We start from the raw sequence: 24,533 nt of genomic DNA on the forward strand, positions 1-24,533 counted from the left end.
CTCACAATACAAATAATAACAGAAGAAATTAACAAATTAAAAAGATGGTTTGACAAAAACAGACTATCGTTGAATCTCAGTAAAACTAAAATAATGCTATTTGGTAACAGTAGAAGAGAAAGTCAAACACAAATACAAATAGACGGAAAATAAATTGAAAGAGTAAATGAAACCAAACCAAAGAAAAGTGTTCATTATATCCGACCACAGTGAAGACAATTCAAAGCTGCTATGCCATTACTGTTAGTTGAAAAACTAAGCACACACAATAAATGGGCAGAAACTATTTAAAAAAAAAGAAAAAAAAAAGAAAATAAAGTTATTTTGACTTTATATCTCTGATTGTAACGGAATTGATATGGAAACGATAAAAAAGGTTATAGAAGAGATCTCAGGACCATTAATGTATATTAGTAATCTATCATTTCAAACAGGTACATTTCCAAACAAAATGAAAATAGCTAAAGTTGCACCAATTTATAAGACTGGAGACAAACATCAATTTACAAATTATAGACCTGTTTCTTTACTTCCACAATTTTCTAAAATCATTGAAAAACTGTTCAATAACAGATTAGAGGGTTTCATAAATAAAAATAGAATACTCGAAGAGAACCAATATGGATACAGAGCTAATGTTTCAACTTCAATGGCTTTAATTGAAATTACAGAAGAAATTACCAATGCAATAGATAGTAAAAAATGTGCAGCAGCAGTGTTCATGGATTTAACTAAAGCATTTGACACAATTAATCACAATATTTTAATCAAAAAACTAGAACGATATGGCATCAGAGGGTTAGTCTTAAACTGGATAAGAAGTTATCTAACGAACAGGAAACAATACGTGAAGCTAGGCGAACACACGTCTACAACGCTAAATATATCCTGTGGTGTACCTCAGGGATCAATATTAGGACCTAAATTATTCAATCTCTATATAAATGACATTTGTAAAGTTATAAAAGATTTAAAGTTAGTATTATTTGCGGATGATACAACAGCGTTTTGTTCAGGAGAGAACACACAGGAGATAATACAAATAATAACAGAAGAAATTAACAAATTAAAAAGATGGTTTGACAAAAACAGACTATCGTTGAATCTCAGTAAAACTAAAATAATGCTATTTGGTAACAGTAGAAGAGAAAGTCAAACACAAATACAAATAGACGGAAAAGAAATTGAAAGAGTAAATGAAACCAAATTTCTAGGTATAATTATTGATGATAAATTGAACTGGAAATCTCACGTAAAAAATATACAACATAAAGTCGCAAGAAACACGTCAATAATGAATAAAGCAAAACATGTTCTAGACAAAAAATCCCTTCATATTCTCTACTGCTCATTAGTGTTACCATATCTGAGCTACTGTGTAGAAATATGGGGAAATAATTACAAAAGTACACTTCATTCATTAACGGTGTTACAAAAAAGATCAGTTAGAATAATACATAATGTTGGATATAGAGAACATACAAATCCTTTATTTATTGAATCAAAGATACTGAAATTCCACGACATAGTGAATTTGCAAACAGCTAAAATTATACACAAAGCAAACTATAACCTGCTACCCAAGAATATACAACAATTCTTCTCAAAAAAAGAGGAGAAATATAATCTTAGAGAAAAATGTAATTTAAAACATTTGTACGCACGTACAACACTTAAGACCTTCAGTATATCAGTATGTGGAATTAAATTATGGAATGGATTAAGCAAAGCAATCAAACAATGTACTAATATGATCTACTTCAAGAAACTCTTCAAACTTAAAGTGTTTACAAGGTACAAAGAAGAAGAACCATGATAAACATTCTGAATTTATTTAATTCATCCATTCTTTCACTCTCAAAATAATCTTACTTATCTCATCATATAAAATGTAACTTACTTCACCAATTATTATTTATCTATTTTTATTGTGATTACTTATGGAGTACATTGTGAATAAATTGAGAACAGGAAGTGAACAAAAAAGTTTAGCAACTGTTATGTAAAAGAAAAGGGGTAGGATTAAATAAGCTCTGCTTCTTCCTACTCCTTTTCGAACATGTTGAAAAGAGAAACTGGAAATTGTGATGTATCATGTTGTATGCTTGCATGTTCGAAATAAACTCAAACTCAACTCAACTCAACTCAACACCTGCGTTTCAGCGATTGACGGTGCGACGAAGGACTTCACCCGATCACAGATGCGGTCGGCGGCCCGGAGACGGAGGAAGTTAAGGTGAGTTCGCCGGCTAGCGCGTCTGCTATCCATCTCAAAGTCCTCCTGGTTGTGTTGCTGTAGTTCGCCGCTAATACACCGATCCCACCTACAACTTTCTTCTTTGCAGTCTTCATTGTTCATTAAACAAATTGCAAAAGATTCACCAACACAGATGTCCAGAATACTGTGGAATTTTGAGATGAAAACAGAGCTTTTTGTATAGGATTCAATGCGTCCGCATTCTTCCGTACCAACCCTTGACGTCACACGCATACGTCATCATACATAGACGTTTTCAAAGGGAAGTTTAGCAGGAAATTTAAAATTGCACTTTATAAGTTAACCCGGCCGTATTGGCATGTGTTGCAATGTTAAAATTTCATCATTGATATATAAGCTATCAGACTGCGTGGTCGGTAGTAGTGGGTTTCAGTAGGCCTTTAAGAAATAAGGAACTATTCATATTTTAGAAGTTATGTAAAGATTTGTATTTACAATACATAATCATGTGCAAACAAAAAACCTAAATTGACAACTTTAATTCAGTTCAATCCAATATGTTTAATAGTCATGTGTTTATGACTGTAGATAATGTCCACAGTTTAAATGAAAATGTAAAAAATTGCTGGATTGGTGTATGGGTAAAGAAAAGTGTTCATTATGTCCGACCACAGTGAAGCTGCTATGCCATTACTGTTAGTTGAAAAACTAAGCACACACAATAATTGGGCAGAAACTATTTAAAAAAAAAAGAAAAGAAAATAAAGTTATTTTGACTTTATATCTCTAGGGAAAAGGTTTGTGTACAATATAAACTTAAATAGAAATACAGCTGTAAATCTGTCACGATGGCGACATTTAAAGTGATGCTAAATTAGCAATTATCTCCATGAGCTTTCGAATAGGCGCTGCCAAACCAAACTAAAAGTACTACAAAGGACATGTTGACTCACTGCTGAATAAAAGTTTAACAGAAACAAATTATATTTGTATTCATCCATCCATCCATTTTTTACCGCTTGTCCCTATTGGGGTCGCGGTGGGTGCTGAAGCCTATCTCAGCTGCATTCGGGCGGTAGGCGGGGTGCACCCTGGACAAGTCGCCACATCATCACATTAGTTTTATTCAGTATGAGGCAAATTAGTCCATCAAAGTAGAACAAGCAAACACCTAATGAGCGCGACAATTACGTTGATGATCAGCTATTGAAACCATAATCGTGTGGACCCGCTAGTCGTTGGGGCCCATACACAACCGCATAGAGAAGGGGTGTCCAAACGTACGCTTCAATATAGCCCAGAAAAAGTGGTACATATTATGTTTATGTGCTGCATGTCATGCATGATGCCATAAATGTGGAGGGAAATGAGTATCTCCATAGTGACAGCCGGTACACATGCAAAAACCTCATTTAAATAGAGCGGTATGCACTTGTTATAAATTGTGCACTCTTAGTAGATCACCCACAAAACGCTCAGTAATAGTACACACAATTTTATAGTTTGCATCCGCTAATTCAGGGGTGTCAAACGTATGGCCCGAGGGCCGGATAAGGCCAGCAAACAGGTTTTATCCGGCCCGCGGGATGAGTTTGCTAAGTATAAAGATGAGCCGTAATTTTTGAATGAAAGAAACTGCTGTTCTAAATGTGTCCACTAGATGTCGCAAAAGCTATTCTTTGTATCTTTGTAGATGATGCTACATATTAGGGCTGTGAATCTTTGGGTGTCCCACGATTCGATTCAATATCGATTCTTGGGGTCACGATTCGATTCAAAATCGATTTTTTTTTCAATTCAACACGATTCTCGATTGAAAAAAGATGTTTTCCCGATTCAAAACGATTCTCTATTCATTCAATACATAGGATTTCAACAGGATCTACCCCAGTCTGCGGACATGCAAGCAGAGTAGTAGATTTTTGTAAACAACTTTTATAATTGTAAAGGACAATGTTTTATCAACTGATTGCAATAATGCAAATTTGTTTTAACTATTAAATGAACCAAAAATATGACTTATTTTATCTTTGTGAAAATATTGGACACAGTGTGTTGTCAAGCTTATGAGATGCGATGCAAGTGTAAGCCACTGTGACACTATTGTTCATTTTTTAATTTTTTTTATAAATGTCTAATGATAATGTCAATGAGGGATTTTTAATCACTGCTATGTTGAAATTGTAACTAATATTGATACTGCTGTTGTTGCTCGGTCGGGTTTGGTTTTGGAATTGGATTGCATTGTTATGGTATTGCTGTGTATTGTTTTTTTGGACTGATTAATAAAAAATAAAAACACATTTTTTTTAAATACTTTTTTTTTTTTAAATCGATTTTTTAAAAATGAGAATCGATTCTGAATCGCACAACGTGAGAATCGCAATTTGAATTTGAATCGATTTTTTCCCACACCCCTACTACATATGTACAAAAAATAAACCAAAAATGAGCAAACTACATAAATAACATCCTGTAATTTGATTTTGATATTATTTTGTTATCTTGATAGATTGAAAATTAACACCAATGAGTTGACTGATGAACATTATCACATCATTTAATCAGAAAGTATAAATAACGACAAATAAAGATAGAATACTATTAACCACTACATGTAAGTGTAAAAAAACAACAACATTATGATTTGTATTTCAGAATGTGCTTGTTCTATTTTTAAACAAAGAAAACAATCTGAAGTTGTCTTTAGTTATCGTGCCGTGATTTTACCAGTCCGGCCCACTTCGGAGTAGATTTTTCTCCATATGGCCCCCGATCTAAAATGAGTTTGACACCCATGGCATAGAGCAGGGGTAGGGGACCTATGGATCTCGAGCCAAATGTGGCTCTTTTGATGACTGCATCTGGCTCTCAAGATATATCTTAGCTGACATTGCTTAACACGATAAGTAATGAATAATTCCGCTGGAAATCACAGTGTTCAAAATATAAAATATTCTCATACATTTTAATCCATCCATCCGTTTTCTACCGCACCTGTTCAAGAAGTCGCAATAATGGTAAGAAGTATTTAATTTATTATTGGTTAGCTTCAGAATAACAATGTTATTAAAAAGAATAAGAGACTTATTATACTCTAAAAATGTTGGTCTTACTTAAAAAGGCACGCATTTAGTTGTATTCAGTGTTAAAATATATTATATGGCTCTCACGGAAATACATTTTAAAATATTTGGCTTACATGGCTCTCTCGGCCAAAAAGGTTCCCGACCTCTGGCATAGAGTGTTCATGCAAGGGGCCCTGCATCATGTAGTAAGCATCCACTGAAGATGATATCAAGCATCAAAATCAGTAGGGAGTAGAGGACTTGTTACAGGAACCAGAGAAAAGGAAGTGTATTAAAGCAGCAATGGGAAAGGAAGTTTGATTGGGCTTTGATTGCTGCTTTGACCAAATGGAAAGCAGCTAAAGCAGATAAAACAATTTTTGCATAAGGTCATACAGACTCAGATAAAAAAATAATTTGCATTCCAATGCCAATAGGTTGGGATGAACTTTGTAAGGAAACATTTTTTTGGCAATTACAAGCACTAGTTGTCCCAGGTGTTTGCAATCAATTGTATCGGCTATGCTGCAGCCAATGGGATCCAAATAAACTAATACTGTTCATACTTGCCCATGCACATACTTAAAGGTGCTGGTTGAAACTTGCTCACAGTTACATTTTTCAAAGCAACAAATATAACAAGAACACCACCGGTGAGCTTATGTTACCATTAGTGGTTTAACTGAACACTTACCTATAAGTTTCACAATTACAAAGTTTATGTAATAAAAATGTTTACCGTCCCGAATAAAATGATTGGTATTTACGGCGGTCACTCACCTGGTCAGGCCAACGGTATGCGGAGGGTGCACGTGCACACGTACTAAAGTAGTCCAAGAGAAGCAACGAAAAATTTGCAGTCATGTTGTTGTTATTATAGAATATACATTCAATGACAGCTAACGCTACCTATCCATAATTGTGTGAATGCTTTGGAGCATTCACACATATGGTTTTCTACACAAAAATTCATCTATTTCTTCTTCTTCTTCTTCTTCTCCAGATTTTGGCGTGCTCTACCTTCCACATTTTTCATCCGATTCAAACCGTTCCAACTTCAAACTGTTCAACCTATTCGGGAATCACAGGTTTTCCCTAGACAAAGTCCATTGTGCTACCGTCTATTTTCGGCGAATAATTATGACGCTTAGCGCTTTTTGATGACGTTCTGCTCGGATAAATGCGACCTGAGGACACATCGCATATATTTATTTTCACATACGAAAGAGGCCTGTGTCGAAAATGAAAAATTCCAAATTGCCCTGTTCACACAGTTGCATATTGACAAAAAAATTCGGAATGACATGCAGTGTGAAGAAAGGCCAAGTTTGCACGTTTTAATAAACGCCAACCTTTAATATGTGCATCGGTTGGGGACATCTCTGCGCTGCTGACCCGTCTCCGCTCGGGATGGTCTCCTGCTGGCCCCACTATGGACTGGACTCTCACTATTATGTTAGATCCACTAGGGACTGGACTTTCACAATATTATGTCAGACCCACTCGACATCCATTGCTTTCGGTCTCCCCTAGAGGGGGGAGGTTACCCACATATGCGGTCCTCTCCAAGGTTTCTCATAGTCATTCACATCGACGTCCCACTGGGGTGAGTTTTCCTTGCCCTTATGTGGGCTCTGTACCGAGGATGTCGTTGTGGCTTGTGCAGCCCTTTGAGACATCTGTGATTTAGGGCTATATAAATAAACATTGATTGATTGATTGAATAGATCAGGCCCTTATTGTGTTTTCCTAGGTTTCCACTCGTATTTTCTGGACCATAAAGCGCACTGCCAATGAGCGGGTCTAGTCAGGTCTATTTTCATACAAAAGGCGCACCAGGGATCATATTATTATTATTTTTTTCTAAATTGAAAATACTTCCTTGTGGTCTACATAACATGTAATGGTGGTTCTTTGGTCAAAATGTTGCAAAGATTATGTTTTACAGATCATCTTCAAGCCGCTTTCTGACAGTCGCTTCAGGATGCGCCGTTTTGTGGGCGGTCTTATTTACTTGGCTCACCTTCGGCAGCGTCTTCTCCACGTCATCTTTGTTGTAGCGGTGTAGCGTGCAAGGGCGGGAGTGGAAGAAGTGTCAAACGATGGAGCTAACTGTTTTAATGACATTCAGACTTTACTTTAATCAATAACGGAGCAGCATCTCATCATCCGTGGCTCACTAGTGAAATTACAACGTCGGAAATGTGTCCCATGAAAAAACGTCCGACCGGAACTCTCTAATAACTAAAGTTCCTTGGGTGAATAATGTACACTCACTACACCGGTATGTTTTAACACTTTCATGGCGAGTTTACTGACAGATATAAGAACTTTACACTACTTTATATTAGAAATGGCAACAGCGGAGGATGAATGTCTCATAACAAGAAGATAGAGAAAAAGAAGAAGCTTATCGGACTACAAAGACGGACGTGCACAAATTTTCAGGACTTACGCAGATCCCAAATACAGACCAGCAGGTACCAGAAGGTAAGAAAAGTTGCTTTTGTATAATATTGCGAAACAAAACGCCAGATAATATGTCTTACCTTATACACACCATAATAATACTCCTATGTTGAAGCACAGTACAATCCATCAAGCGATGCGGCTTCATAGCTTACCAAAGTCGGACTAAAACATTTTGATAGATTTTTGAGCCCCGTGTGTAATGTTCTATATTCTCAATGTAACATATAAAATGTTGGTGTTGTTTACTGCATCATATTGCAGTCTACACGTATCTTATGTGTGACTGGTCACACTTATTATTACTCCATGTACCAAATAAATTAGCTTAGAGGTCGGTAAGTAAAACCAGAATTATTCCGTACATTAGGCGCAATGAAAGGATTTTAAGTGCGCTTTATAGTCCGAAAAATACGGTACTTGTTTGAAACTCATATATGTTTTTTCAATTTCCTGTTTTGTACCGTTTGCTGTACTTTTACTTTCTGTTCGTAGCCGCTTTGACCACACCTGCGGCGGATTGTCAGTCAAACCTCCAGTATTTAGTCAGTTTGGAGCATTGGCCAGTTGTCAGATCGATGTTCGTGCTGAACATTTTTCTTTCTTTTGCTGTTTCATGACCATGGACTTTATTATCTACTTGCTTTTCACATTCCATCTCATTTCCAGTAGCCACCCTTTTGTCCCTATTTAAAGGACTTTGGACTGCATGTCTCCGCAGCCTCCGCTCATAACGTTACCAACGAGCGACTACAATAAAAGGTGACAGATATTAGAGTTCAGAACATTCACTTCAAATATGCAACAATTATTGATTCCCTTTTTTCGTCTGCATCTTAGCCTTGCATGAATCATCACCATTCACAAAATGTAAATCGCTCCTTTGTCGTACTTCCTGAATAAATCTCTCGCTTCAGGTTATTTTAGAGTCCTTTATTGTGAGCAAGTCTATTGAAAAATGCAGGGAAACAATCAAAAAGAATAGAATTGGATCGAAACAATACCGACTCTCACGTTGTGGTTAACATATTGGAGAAATGTGTAACGTGACAATTGGTAGTTTCAGCTGGAGTAATGTGTATTTTTAGTGCACAGTCAACAGCTGGGTGCTGTGAGCACGCTCCGCAGGCTTCACACAAAGTCCTTGTCATATCATTGAACCACGGCTTCCCCCCCATTGACACTTGTCCGACTTTTTGATGTTGCTTTCGAAAAACGGCGCTCAGTAGAGCAAGAATGTGTGAAATGTGACTACAGATACTTACATTGGGCCTGATCTACTAAGAGTGCTAAATGACTTGCATAAACTATTAAATTCAGTGTACCGTTAGTGGGCGTGTTGCGAGTGATCTACTAAGACTGCATGTACATTTGAGAACAAGTGCAAATGTGGTGCAGACCAAAATGAGGTTTTTGTGTGTACTACGCGGCTTTCACCATGGAGACACTCATTTACTGCACATACATGTTATCATGCTCTTACCTGTGGCTTTTTTTCCTGGGCATTTTAGACGCAGCCCTGCAGTGCGATCTGTAACCGCACTAGGCCTTCAGTGATGTCCGACTTCAATGATTACCTCTCAAAATACCATAATTTATGTCACCACATGACCATTGCTGGAGAACTACTATACAGAAACACATTTAGGCACTCTTGCGCATTGATGCACATCATCAGTGTACAATGTGGCCAAGTGGTTAGAGTGTCCGCCCTGAGATCGGTAGGTTGTGAGTTAAAACCCCGGCCGAGTCATACCAAAGAATATAAAAATGGAACCCATTACCTCCCTGCTTGGCACTCAGCATCAAGGGTTGGAATTGGGGGTTAAATCACCAAAAATGATTCCAGGGCGCGGCCACCGCTGCTGCCTACTACTCCCCTCATCTGTGACAATCATTGGTACTTTAATTTTTAAATTAAATTTAAAACTGGTTATTTTCTGGCGCATTTAAAAAACAAATTAAAACGCATCAGCAATTAAAACATAGCTTATGTGGTACTGTCAAAATTGAAATTGCAAAAAACATATTAAAAGTGAAAAAAATAAAATATTTGAGCTCACAATTATAGCACCTATTCGATGCCGTATAAGCCAGTGGTGACCCTCGCCGTCTGCTTATTCGAGTGGAAATGGCGAGCATTTCCCCATTTCATCGCCAGAACAGCTGAGCTAGCTTCCGGGGTTGGCCGACATGGTCTCACAAGATGTAGTTTGTCTTTAAATATCCTTCTTGAAAATGGCCTTGCAAATATATATCTGTCACCTAATCAACGTTTTGTTCTCCTTCTCTGATATCCCGGTCTGGCTACGGCGCAAGACTTCCCGCTTCCTGCTAAATTGAAACTTGTGAATGGATACTCACTTTAGAATGACAAGTGAGTATCCAATCACAGTCTTGTTAACATCAGGCTACTTAGATAGGCTACTGTCAACTTGTGATCTGATTGGCTATCTGTCATGTTTGTGATCATGTTTTGTTTAGTTATGTTTTGCTTGGTTTTTGGACACTTTTTAGTTCTTGTTTTCACTCCCTTGCTTTGTCACCATAGCAACCATTAGTTTCACCTGGTTCACATCCTCATGTCACGCACCTGTCTCACGTTTTCACATTTTGAGTCACGCACCTGTTTTCACTAATCATGTCACCAGTATTTAAGCTTGTTGTTGCCAGTCAGTCGGCCTGGTGATATTATCCATACTACCTCTGCTACCCATGATATTCCTGTTTACTATAGTTCATGCTTCATGCCTTGCCACAGTAAGTGTTTTTATTTCATGTTTATAGTTTTTGCCTTTGTGCAAGTTTTGTTTCATTAGCCACGTTTTTGTACTCCCGCCTTGTGCACGCTTTTCGTTTGTTCTTTTTGTTAGTGTAAAAATAAACATGTCCTCACCTTCACGCCTTGCCCGCGCCAACTTTCCTTTGCATTCCGGGAAAACAAAACCCCCCAATGTCCCCTTGTTGACACTATCATAACTGTCTATCACTGTATGTCCCCGTTCACTTACAGATAGGGTTGGGTATCGTTTGAATTTGAATGATTCCGATTCCGATTCCGATTCCTGGCGATTCTCGGTTCCGATTCTTCTTGTACCATGCCGGGATCAATGTGTTTGACAGGTAGTCCCTGGAAGGTGGTATGTATTTTGGGTTGAGAGTTTTCACCATATCCCTGCAAACATAAACAAACATGTAATGTTGCTGTTACTGTTTAGCCCAGTATCAATTAGCTTAGCTCTAACGTTATTGCTTAACTAACCTAAATGTTGGAGATTCCACCTCTGAAAAGGGATGCAGTTTTTTGACTATGTGTGAAGTGACCTTTCTGTGGCACTCTTCCGTCTGTGGCACCGACATCTTCCCCATTGCCGCTACGGTGAACGGAGTACGCTGAGCACATTGCGGAGCCTGGCTAGCAGGTTGTAAATTGTCTATGAAAAAATACGCGGGCTAATTTGTTAGCTGCCTCGACGTTGGCGCAAAACACATTATTTATTGCATTAAAATTGCTTTACTTACCGGATTCGGACTGCAATGCAGTCACCAAGGTGCCAGGCTGGGCGTCGAAGCCAGAGGAAGAGGCACAGGAGGACGGTCGGCGCAGCGCGTCGAAGACGGGACACGCATTTATTTGTACTCGGAGGTGCTTCATCACGTTCGACGTGCACCCTCCTAAGCACGAAACAGTCCTGTCGCACGTGTTACATTTCGCCGATATTTCATTTTTTTTAGTAAAATAAAGCCACACTTCGACCGCCGACGCCCGCTATCCATGCTTGACTGACTCGCTCGGCTACATAGCTCGGCTATGCTAACACTTCCGCCGGTGGGCGCTTCTTCGTTAGTGTTTAGCGGCTTCTTCTTCCAGTCGGCGGACTTATTCTTTTTTCCCGGTCGGCGGACTGGGTATCGAAACTAGGAACCGAAATTTAAACTTTTGAACGATTCCGGGAGAATCGGAAAGTTAGTCCCGGTTCCAATCGATACTCGATACTCGATACCCAACCCTACTTACAGACACCCGCATTGTTATTTCTGAAGGCCTCGGGCAGATTTGGTGCAGCATGGCAACATAAGCTAGCTGAACTCTGATTGGATACAAATTAAAACTAAAACCAACAGCACTGGAAGGAGACAATATGACATGAAGAGAATATGAATACGTTTAGATATTTAGGGAAAGTAAATAAAAAAATTATTTTATCTTTAATTATGCTCATGATTTCTGGTTATTTTAGGCCAGCAGTGAAGGCCTTTCTGGCCCTGACGGCACACCACTGAACCGCACCCATTTTTTTTTTTAACCGCCCAGAAGGTACGCTCATATAAGAAGTCGGTAAGAACTACGAGTGTTTGCTGGAATGTTCCAGAGACGCAAGAAAATGCACATTGCAAGAAGTTTTTAAACCAGCAGACACCAACACACATCAGTTTAATTCCTAATTTTGCATTGATGTGTTTAAGAAGATACTCATTTCCCTCTACTTTCATCACATCATATGCTCCAACGGTCCAAACTGAGCCCTCCCCTCCATGGGAAGAACTGTAGTACAGTAACATTACCATATATAAACATCCTACAATACATCGTAGATGACTGATTTAGTGCGACAGAAAATTGTGAAAAGTGCTGGTAACTCGGTTTGTCAAAAGGAAAAAAATAAATACATTTTCGAATGAATCGCGATTCTAACTTGTAACGAGTCATAACCAAAAAATATCAAAAATAAATCAAAAATCGATTTTTTTTTTCAAAGCTGTTCTGTCCAGCCACTCAGGCAAATCAAATCCTATTGTTGATGTAGATGCCCATATCTGATGTACATATTTACTTTACAAAACAGAAGTGTGGGATACTTCTCTTGTTGCCGTATTTGTATTTGACTTTATTAAATGTTTGGGTAGAATTTTATTAACTAAAACCTGTTTACTTTTAAGTAATATAGACATTTCTCAGAGACGTTTATTTTATGAAGGAATGTAGTTAATCATAGAACTTGCACCCAAAGCTATTAAAAAAGATTGATTTTGAATCGAGATCAGTTTTGAATCGAGATCAGTTTTGAATCGAGAATCGGTTCTGAATCAAATCGTTAACCCCAAGAATCCAATCGAATCTTGTAGTGTCCAAACATTCACAGCCTTAATATTAATGTATATTACATTCTATTATTGTTTAAGTTTACACTCAAAGCAGCCTTCTTTCAAGTCGAATTCGGGGGTGTTGAGGAATATCCGACTTTCTAGGAAATCCGACTTCAGGGAGCATTCTAGTTGAAACTTCCGACAAAGAACTTGGAAATTCCGACTTCCCAGTACAACTAAAACGCACCATTATAAGACCTTGAGGTGTACGCCTGCAAAATTAGCTATAAAAGTTGGCATGCTAACATTTACCATTTGTCAAATTCTATGACTCTGTGTACGCCTGCTAAATTTCCGAAATAAAAATAAAGTTAGCATTTAGCGATGACAATGTGGGAAGAATGCGGACGTAAAAAAAGAGCCAAATAAAAATTAGGGCGGAATTTTGGTGTCGGACACTATACGGCACGGGGGTCAAACGTACGGCCCAGGTTTTATCCGGCCCGCGGGATGAGTTTGCTCAGTATAAAAATGAGCCAACATTTTTGAATGAAAGAAACCGCTGTTCTAAATGTGTCCACTAGATGTCGCAATAGCAATTCTTTGTATCTTTGTAGATGAGGCTACATATGTAAAAAAAAAAATCACATGTTAGTGCACCAGTCAAGGAAAATAAGCAAACTCCATTAATAACATCCTGTAATTTGATTTTGATATTATTTTTTTATCTTGATAGAAAGAAAATGAACACCAATGAGTTGACTGATAGATAGTATCACATAATTTATTCAGAAAGTATAAATAACGACAAATAAATATAGAATATTAATAACCGCAACATGTAAGTGTAAAGAAAACCCCAACAACATTATGATTTGTACATTTTCAGAATGTGCTTGTTCTATTTTTAAACAAAGAAAACAATCTGAAGTTGTCTTTATTTTTAAGTTATCGTGCCGTGATTTTACCAGCAGATTTTTCTCCACGTGGCCCCCGATCTAAGATGAGTTTGACACCCCTGCTCTACAGTATTATGTGAATGCTGAAAATCATTAACACAATTCTAAAAAAAAAGCAATTTACTGTAGATATTTACTATCACCGCACTGCTTGAGTGGAGATTTGCTTAGTAAATAAAAAACAATTTAAAAGTTGCCAGTCAAACACAATTTCCTCGACTATCAGCCGTAATAATGATGAATTGGTAAAGATATTGTCTTTTTATTACATGACGCCATTAGTCAGCAAGAGCAACATTGTTTAGCTTCAATGTTAATATTTTTGCAGTAAATAACACTGATAGTATGCATCATCATTAGCCTTAACCTTAACAATGTCAACACCTCTTTTTATAGAAAATAGGGGAAAAAAAATACAAATGGGGCAGACAATGCTTCTTCATCTACCGGCACATGGGAGTCGCATTTCCATACGAAGCGCCGGTGGTGGCAAATAAAGGAAAAGCACGTCACCTCTGTTGTGTAGATGTGAATGTGTGCCACCACTCATTTGCCTTCCAAAAGACACGAAGACTCGGGGGAAATGAGGTGTGACACACGGTGCCCGCACACAGCAGCTCGTGAGGGTTGTTGCTTTAATGAACCTGCGTGCTTATTGGCCTCAAATGCGAGTGCTCGTCCCAGACGTTGTCTGTAAATAAACCGCTGTTGGCGACACTACTCATGTAGCTCAGGGTTTGACGTACACTTCTGCCATCTTTTTGTCCTCTCTTTCACCTGGAGTCTTTGTTTGCACTACACAGCCATGTGTTGGATCGCAAAGCAACAGGTTGCTATGGTAACAGATGACCCCTTCTGAAAGCACTCACATACAGTATACTTGTTCATTCGATGCCATAAAGTTATTTCTTTGGATGCACTGTAGTTTTTTAATAAAAATGTTAACCCTTTTTATTTTTTATAACACTACTGTTATATAATCATATTTGATTGTAACAATCACATTGTAGTGCTTAATAATTTATGTCACCACATGGCCATTGCTGGAGAAATACTATACAGGAACACATTTAAATCCTACTGTGCAGTGAATCACATCAACAGTGAACTTTGAAGTAAGACGTGTACTTATTTGGTTATGTTACTAGTATGGCTCCTTGCAAAAAAGAGGAGGAATAATTGGGAGTTCCTCTAAACACAACCAAACAACCTTATATATATTCTGTATAATTTGAAAATATATTCAATATACAGTATTTATAGAATATAATTATCTAAAAAAAAAAAGTATTCATATAATAAAAAATTAAACACGTTGAATATATTTGTCGAACATAATTGTCTACAAATAAAATAAAATTATAACAACAAATTAAAAGTATATACTTAGAAAATATAATTATCTAACAATAAAAAAATGGATTATATAATGAAGAATGAAAACATATTGAATTTATTTATAGAATAGAATCATCTAAAATAAAATGATATAAATGATAAAAAAAAACATATGTTGAATATATTTATAAAATATATATATATATATATAAATATATATATAAAAAGTTAAAAAGCACTTATATAGTAAACAATTAAAAATATTTTGAATACAATTATAGAACATAATTATAGAACAAATATTTATACAATAAAAAATAAAAATATATAGAATATTTGTATAGAATATAATCTAAAAATAATTATATAACTATATATATATATATATATATATATATATATATATATATATATATAATAAAGATGAAAATATATATTGAATGTATGAATAGAATACATTAATCCTAAAATTAAAAAAAATATTTAATAAAAAGTGAAACATATATTTAATATATTTTTAGGAAAATAATAATTTAAAAATAAAAACAATTCTGCAATAAAAATGCAAAATATTGTATATATTTATAAAATCTAATTATGTAAAAATATGTTTATAATAAAAATGCCAAATGTATTTTTTTAAATTTATTTTTTTACCATAAATATGTAAACAAATAAATAGATATACATTTTGTAATATCCTTGTGTGGTTTTACTGTTCACTGATAAATTAAGAAAAATGATCTCATTTTGCAAAAATCTTTGATCTGCCCAAATCTTCTCCATCATGTAATGTGTTCCTCCTCGGCCCCTGCCCGACCCCTCTATAAAATGCTGTGCTAATGAGTTGAGTCGTGTTTCGTTAATCCTGCCAAGGAACCAACTAAAGAAAAGGCGATGATCATGAAGTTCCTTCGTGAGCGGATGCAATAACGTCCTTTAGCGTTCACATTGTGTGTGCTATAAAAATGCGTGTTGAGATTTTCAAATGACATAGAGGTCAGTAAACACAAGTGTGGTCTGTGGGGAACAATGAGCCGAGATTGCATCTGATTATTTAATTGATATTTGAGACGAGTGTGCAGCGGTGCTGTAGATTACGGGTGCTGTAGGACAAACTGCTCGGTGATAACCTCGCATCTGGCCTGATGGGGAGATATAGAAACAAAACAAAAGAAGCTTGATCAGCTCACGATACCTCTCCTTAAAGTCCCCCTAAGCAACACAATTGGGGGGAGGAAACAAACTTTTTAGATGAAAACATCCTCGGTGTTTCCTATAAATCAAAAAGCACCTTTGCCTCCTGCATGCAAGATGGGGTGACGCGGCACCGCTAATGAAATCAATTTGTTCTGACTTGTGCACGGATTCTTGCGTGTTTTCAGAGGCGGCGAAATGTAATTACCGCTCTGCCCTCACCTTCAAAGTGCACGCCTCGTGTCGCCAAGGTTTCTGAATGCACATTGTCTCTCTCAGGCAAATGATCCCTTGCCTTTGTTTGCAATGGAAGGCAAAACAACAACAAAAAAAGCGCCAAGCCGTGCTCTCTGCGTGTTGTTTGTTTGGATGTATACAGTATGGAGCGGCGCATGCGTCGGGATGGTGTGCACAGCGGGTGTGCACTCAAACACATAGCCGGCCCATGATTGCTTGTGACGGCCGTATTGATTCCCGTCAAAAGTAAAGCTTGGGAGGCTGCACAGAGACAGCAGGTGGAGATTTCTGATAATGGCGGCGGCCTGCGATTCCACAGGAGACACCGGGAGAGAGAGAGTGGAGCTCTTAAGGCCACACACAAACAAACATGAGCACAGCATGGGGGCTTAGACAGGCTTCTTTACGCAAAATGACCGCTCAAAGCCACTAACAATGTCCCTCGGCTTTGTGGGGCCCCTACACAACATTTTCTTTCTTGCCCCATTTTGCTCTTTAATGGTCCTTATTTTTACTAAAATCCTCGAGGTCCCCACACCACATACACACACTGTTTGCACACACTATATCACTAATTATTGACTTCATTTGGGTGAAACTAGCTTTTTAAAACACATGCAAAAGCATAGTTGGCACACTCCAGGATCAGGAAGCCCACAATATTTACAAGTGTTCAAACCAGTGGTGTCATTAGGCGTTTTTAGGAGGGGCTAAAGGCTCCCTGAAATTCCCTTTAATCTTACTAATTAATGAATAATTATTATATTTTTCTTTTTATAAATTGTGCCGTCAAATTAAATGTAGAGTAGCCAGAAGGTGAGTGGACCAAACTACGGATCCGGCCCGCCAGCGTCCAAAATCCGGCCCACGGGAAGTCCCAAGTTAAAAAAAATAAGTATATATATATATATATATATATATATATATATATATATATATATATATATATATATATATATATATATATATATATATATATATATATATATATGTATATATATATATATATATATATATATATATATATATATATATATATATATATATATATATGTATATATATATATATATATATATATATGTATATATATATATATATATATATATATATATATGTATATATATATATATGTATATATGTATGTATATATATATATATATATATATATATATATATATATATATATATATATATATATATATATATATATATATATATATATATATATATATATATATATATATATATATATATATATATATATATATATAATTTAAAAAAAAAATATTATTTTTTAAAATCTGTCCTTTTTAATCCCTTTTCTACTGTTTGTCACTATCGGTGTCTCCTAGCCACTCAGGCAAATCCTATTGTCTAAAAATGCATTTTCCCATCGATAATGTGACATCATCGCGCTCGCAATATATATATATATATATATATATATATATATATATATATATATATATATATATATATATATATATATATATATATATATATATATATCCATTTTCTACCGCTTGTCCCTTTTTTGGGGTCTGGAGCCTATCTCAGCTGCATTCGGGCGGAAGGCGGGGTACACCCTGGACAAGTCGCCATCTCATCGCAGGGCCAACACAGATACACAGACAACATTCACATTTACATTCACACACTAGGGCCAATTTAGTGTTGCCAATATATATATATGTATATATATATATATATATATATATATATATATATATATATATATATATATATATATATATATATATATATATATATACCCAATGCGGACCCCGAGTCAAAAAATTTGGGGACCCCTCAGCTAAATAATGTAGGATTATCATTAGTGGATAATAATTAGTATGGTTTGTGCATCTACTCGGGGTTAAGCCTCCCCGTCTTTTAAAACAAACGCCTGCGTTTCAAACGTTAAACAAGGTTTCTTGAACGCACCACAGTTATGTGCTATAAGATGCAAAAGTGGAACTTGAATATAACTTCGTCCGATGCTGCCACAAATTTTTTTTTAAAAAATATTTTACCTTTTTCTTTCATGTTCCTTGAATGCACCACAATTATGTGCTATAAGATGCCAAAGTGAAACTTAAACATAACGTTTTTCGATGCTGCCACAAATTGATTTATTATATTTTTACCTTTCTTCTATCATGCCTCTGTTTCGAACTTTAGCCAAGGTTCCTTGAATGCACCGCAATTACCGTATGTGTTATTAGATGCATTATATTTTTACCTTTTTTCTATCATGCCTCTGTTTTGAACTTTAACCAAGGTTCCTTGAATGCACCACAAATATGTGCATATAGGATGCAAAAGTGAAACTTAAACATGACTTTGTCCGATGTATTATATTTGTTCATTTCTTCCATCACTTCATCCTGGTTCCCAAATGTTGGCACTGTGTGTGAATGCAAAAATGTGAGCTACTTTGCATTTTTGCAAGGGGGTGTATGGAGTGTTACACTTTCCTAAGTTGATTCAAAAACCTCATTACTGAACACTCACAGCAAAATGTATGTTGTTATTTTTATGGCGTCGTATATTATAACTGACAGATTTAAATTAAAGACACATTTTTTTTACCAAAGCCCTGGCCATGATTATGTGTTCCCCCTAGTGGTTGTGGTCCTACACAATTAAAGGCCTACTGAAATGAATTTTTTAAATTTAAACGGGGATAGCAGATCTATTCTATGTGTCATACTTGATCATTTCGCGATATTGCCATATTTTTGCTGAAAGGATTTAGTATAGAACAACGACGATAAAGATCGCAACTTTTGGTATCTGATAAAAAAAGGCTTGCCCCTACCGGAAGTAGCGTGACGTAGTCAATTGAACATATACCGTATTTTCCGCACCATAAGCCGCACCTAAAAACCACAATTTTTGTCAAAAGCAGACAGTGCGGCTAATAACCCGGTGCGCCTTATATATGGATTAATATTCATATTTATTTTCATAAGGTTTAGGTCTCGCAACTACGGTAAACAGTCGCCATCTTTTTTCCCCGTAAAAGAAGAAGCGCTTCTTCTTCTACGGTAAGCAACCGCCCCATAGAAGAGGAAGCGCTTCTTCTTCTACTGTAAGCAACCGCCAAGGTGAGCACCCGCCCCCGGAGAAGAAGAAGCTCGCGGATATTTAATTTCATTTGTTTTTCTGTAAAGACAACAAAATGTCTCCTACTAAGAGACACGCGTACAAGGTTCCACTGGCTTTTGATATTCATGTGAACCGCACTGTGGATACAACGGGAGCACGTACGGTGAATATTCGCACCACAGGGAATGAGAAGTCGTCCTACTGTGGTTCTAGCTTGCCATGCTAACGGCCAGAAACTTCCACCCACGGTGATATTCAAAAGGAAGACCTTGCCAAAAGAGAACTTTCCAGCCGGCGTCATCATAAAAGCTAACTCGAAGGGATGGATGGATGAAGAAAAGATGAGCGAGTGGTTGATAGACGTTTACGCGAAGACACCGGGTGACTTTTTTCACGCAGCGCCGTTCCTGTTGATCTACGACTGCATGCGCGTCCACATCACAGATGGTGTCAAAAAACAAGTGAAGCACACCGAAGAAGAATAATTCGAGGGATTTGTAGATGAGTAATAACTTCAGAAAGTGAGCTTTAAATGTTTATTTTGTGTGTTGTGTGACACTAACGTATGAGCAACGTTGAGTTATTGATGTTGCTATTGCTCTGCACTATTTTGAGTGTTACTATTTTTGTGATTGCACATTTGCACATTACATTTTGGGAGTGAACAGAGTTGTTAGAACGCTGGTTTGTAATATATTATTAAAGTTTGACTGACCTATCTGACTGTTTTGTTGACATTCCCTTTAGCGTAGCGTAGGTGCGGCTAATAGCACGGGGCGGCTAACAGGTAAACAAAGTTTTGAAATATGCCGTTCATTAAACGTGCGGCTAATAACACGGGGCGCCTTATGGTGCGGAAAATACGGTACGCAAAGTTCCCTATTGTTTACAATGATGGCCGCATGAAGTGAGAGAGATTCGGACCGAGAAAGCGACAATTTCCCCATTAATTTGAGCGAGGATGAAAGATTTGTGGATGAGTAAAGTGCAAGTGAAGGACTAGTGGGGAGTTGAAGCTACCGTATTTCCTTGAATAGCCGCAGGGGCGTTAATTAATTTAAAACCTCCTGTCACACCTGCGTTTACCGGAAACCGGCGGGATGGCCGTGCATGCGGTAATTATTTTAAAACCTCTTCTCACTCCGGCGTTTACCAAAAGGAATCCATAAAATTTAGGCGTGCGCTTTGAGTGTGATGTAAGCATACCATCATGAAAAGCACATTTAATTAACAAAAACGTTATTATGGTCTTACCTGTACTTATAAATGGAGTCCATTTGCAGCTCCTTCTGACCAAAAGCATCGATAACTTGTTTATAGAAGTCTTCCTTATTTTCTTTCTTCAGTTTTAAAAGTCTCTGTTTCGATGGAGATATTCCTTTAATTATTACCTCCTGCTTCGATTGAAAGTCCAGTTTAGAAAACTGTTTTATTTTAGATACCGGTATGTGATCCTCCATGTTAGAAGTTCAGGCAGAGGGAAAAAATAAATCTCTTGCTGCGTGTGTTCACTTCTTCTGCAGTACAGGAAGTCGCAAGAAGGATCACTAGCGCGGCAGCGCCCTCTACCACCAGGAGGCGGGAGTGATTTAATGACTTATACAGTATTTCACACACGCAGCTACGGTATATTAATAAAACATAGCTGCTTACTGTTCTCTTTAGCATACTGTACCGGTATTCAATAGCTTGAACCTTAAATCCTACTGAAAAGCTCTTTATCTTTTTTCCTTTGTGCGATTGTAAACTACTGAAATCAGCTTCCTCCATTTTGAAAAGGAGGACAGATGCGTCACTCGTGACGTAACGAATTTGACCCGGTGGAAGTTCTAGCCATATGCTAAATATTTTGCGAAACGAGTTTGACCCGGCGAAAATTATAGACATGCGATAATAAAATTAATATTTTGCGAAACGAATTTGATCCAGCTTCAATAATAAACCGGTGATAAGGCCAAGCATGCGTTAATTATTTTGAGAAACGAGTTTGACCCGGCAGTAATTCTAGACGTGCGAATACTATATTCCCTGCGCCAATTCAAGGAAATACGGTATTCAGATAGGGAAGATGCTGTGAGAGCCGGGGGTGACCTGATATTCAGCTGGGAATGACTACAACAGTAAATAAACACAAGACATATATATACTCTATTAGCCACAACACAACCAGGCTTATATTTAATATGCCACAAATTAATCCTGCATAAAAACACCTACGTGTTTGTTATGCTAGCTCCTAGCTCCTCTGCTAGCTCCTAGCTCCATAGAACACGCCAATACAATTCAAACACCTGATCAACACACACAATCACTCAGCCCAAAAGACCGTTCACCTAACCCAAGGTTCATAAAGCTTATATATTTTTAAAAAGTTACGTACGTGACGCGCACATACGGTCAAGCTATCAAATGTTTAGCAGCCAAGGCTGCATACTCACGGTACCTGATATTCAGCTGGGAATGACTACAACAGTAAATAAACACAAGACATATATATACTCTATTAGCCACAACACAACCAGGCTTATATTTAATATGCCACAAATTAATCCTGCATAAAAACACCTACGTGTTTGTTATGCTAGCTCCTAGCTCCTCTGCTAGCTCCTAGCTCCATAGAACACGCCAATACAATTCAAACACCTGATCAACACACACAATCACTCAGCCCAAAAGACAGTTCACCTAACCCAATGTTCATAAAGCTTATATATTTTTAAAAAGTTACGTACGTGACGCGCACATACGGTCAAGCTATCAAATGTTTAGCAGCCAAGGCTGCATACTCACGGTACCTGGTATTCAGCTGGGAATGACTAAAACAGTAAATAAACACAAGACATATATTTACTCTATTAGCCACAACACAACCAGGCTTATATTTAATATGACACAAATTAATCCTGCATAAAAACACCTAGGTCTTTGTTATGCTAACTCCTAGCTCCTATGCTAGCTCCTAGCTCCATAGAACACGCCAATACAATTCAAACACCTGATCAACACACACAATCACTCAGCCCAAAAGACCGTTCACCTAACCCAAGGTTCATAAAGCTTATATATTTAAAAAAAGTTACGTACATACGCAAAAAAAAAGTTGCGCACATACGGTCAAGCGATCAAATGTTTAGAAGCCAAAGCTGCATACTCACGGTAGCACGTCTGCGTCTTTGTCATCCAAATCAAAGTAATCCTGGTAAGAGTCTTTGTTGTCCCAGTTCTCTACAGGCGTCTGTGTATCGAAGTCAAAAGTCCTCCTGGTTAGAGTCTCTGTTATCCGAGTTCTTCCATCTTGACTGCATCTTTCGGGAATGTAAACAAAGACGCGCCGGCTGTGTACTGTTGTTGCTGACTTCGTTTGAAAAATACGTCCGTTTCGCACCGACAACTTTCTTCTTTGCTTGCTCAGCTTCTTTCTCCATAATGCAATGAACATAATTGCAACAGATTCACGAACACAGATGTCCAGAATACTGTGGAATTATGAAATGAAAACAGAGCTTTTTCGTATTGGCTTCAATGTGGAAGGCATACCCGTGTTCCCCGGGCTACGTCACGCGCATACGTCATCCTCAGAGGCGTTTCGAACCGGAAGTTTAGCGGCAAATTTAAAATGTCACTTTATAAGTTAACCCGGCCGTATTGGCATGTGTTATAATGTTAAGATTTCATCATTGATATATAAACTATCAGACTGCGTGGTCGGTAGTAGTGGGTTTCAGTAGGCCTTTAAAGGCGTACTGAAATGAATTTTTTTTATTTAAACGGGGATAGCAGATCTATTCTATGTGTCATACTTGATCATTTCGCGATATTGCCATATTTTTGCTGAAAGGATTTAGTATAGAACAACGACGATAAAGATTGCAACTTTTGGTATCTGATAAAAAAAAGGCTTGCACCTACCGGAAGTAGCGTGACGTAGTCAGTTGAACATATACGCAAAGTTCCCTATTGTTTACAATGATGGCCGCATGAAGTGAGAGAGATTCGGACCGAGAAAGCGACAATTTCCCCATTAATTTGAGCGAGGATGAAAGATTTGTGGATGAGTAAAGTGCAAGTGAAGGACTAGTGGGGAGTTGAAGCTATTCAGATAGGGAAGATGCTGTGAGAACCGTGGGTGACCTGATATTCAGCTGGGAATGACTACAACAGTAAATAAACACAAGACATATATATACTCTATTAGCCACAACACAACCAGGCTTATATTTAATATGCCACAAATTAATCCTGCATAAAAACACCTGCGTGTTTGTTATGCTAGCTCCTAGCTCCTCTGCTAGCTCCTAGCTCCATAGAACACGCCAATACAATTCAAACACCTGATCAACACACACAATCACTCAGCCCAAAAGACCGTTTATCTAACCCAAGGTTCATAAAGCTTATATATTTTTAAAAAGTTACGTACGTGACACGCACATACGGTCAAGCTATCAAATGTTTAGCAGCCAAGGCTGCATACTCACGGTACCTGATATTCAGCTGGGAATGACTACAACAGTAAATAAACACAAGACATATATATACTCTATTAGCCACAACACAACCAGGCTTATATTTAATATGCCACAAATTAATCCTGCATAATACCTGCGTGTTTGTTATGCTAGCTCCTAGCTCCTCTGCTAGCTCCTAGCTCCATAGAACACGCCAATACAATTCAAACACCTGATCAACACACACAATCACTCAGCCCAAAAGACCGTTCACCTAACCCAAGGTTCATAAAGCTTATATATTTTTAAAAAGTTACGTACGTGACGCGCACGTACGGTACGGTACGTGTTATGCTAACTCCTAGCTCCTCTGCTAGCTCCTAGCTCCATAGAACACGC

The 24,533-nt window shown here is 37.4% G+C and overlaps 1 protein-coding gene across 1 annotated transcript in view; it reads left to right on the forward strand.

Moving 5' to 3' along the window:
* The window catches only part of LOC133651635 (peroxynitrite isomerase THAP4-like), a 94,168-nt gene that overhangs the window by 8,555 nt on the left and 61,080 nt on the right, over positions 1-24,533 (forward strand). The window contains exon 2 of the mRNA XM_062049627.1: positions 2,164-2,236. The gene's annotated coding sequence lies outside the window, so the exon portion shown is untranslated. The remainder of the gene's footprint in view (positions 1-2,163; positions 2,237-24,533) is intronic.

This window comes from Entelurus aequoreus, linkage group LG06 (genome assembly GCF_033978785.1).
Source record: "Entelurus aequoreus isolate RoL-2023_Sb linkage group LG06, RoL_Eaeq_v1.1, whole genome shotgun sequence".
Taxonomy (NCBI): Eukaryota; Metazoa; Chordata; class Actinopteri; order Syngnathiformes; family Syngnathidae; genus Entelurus; species Entelurus aequoreus.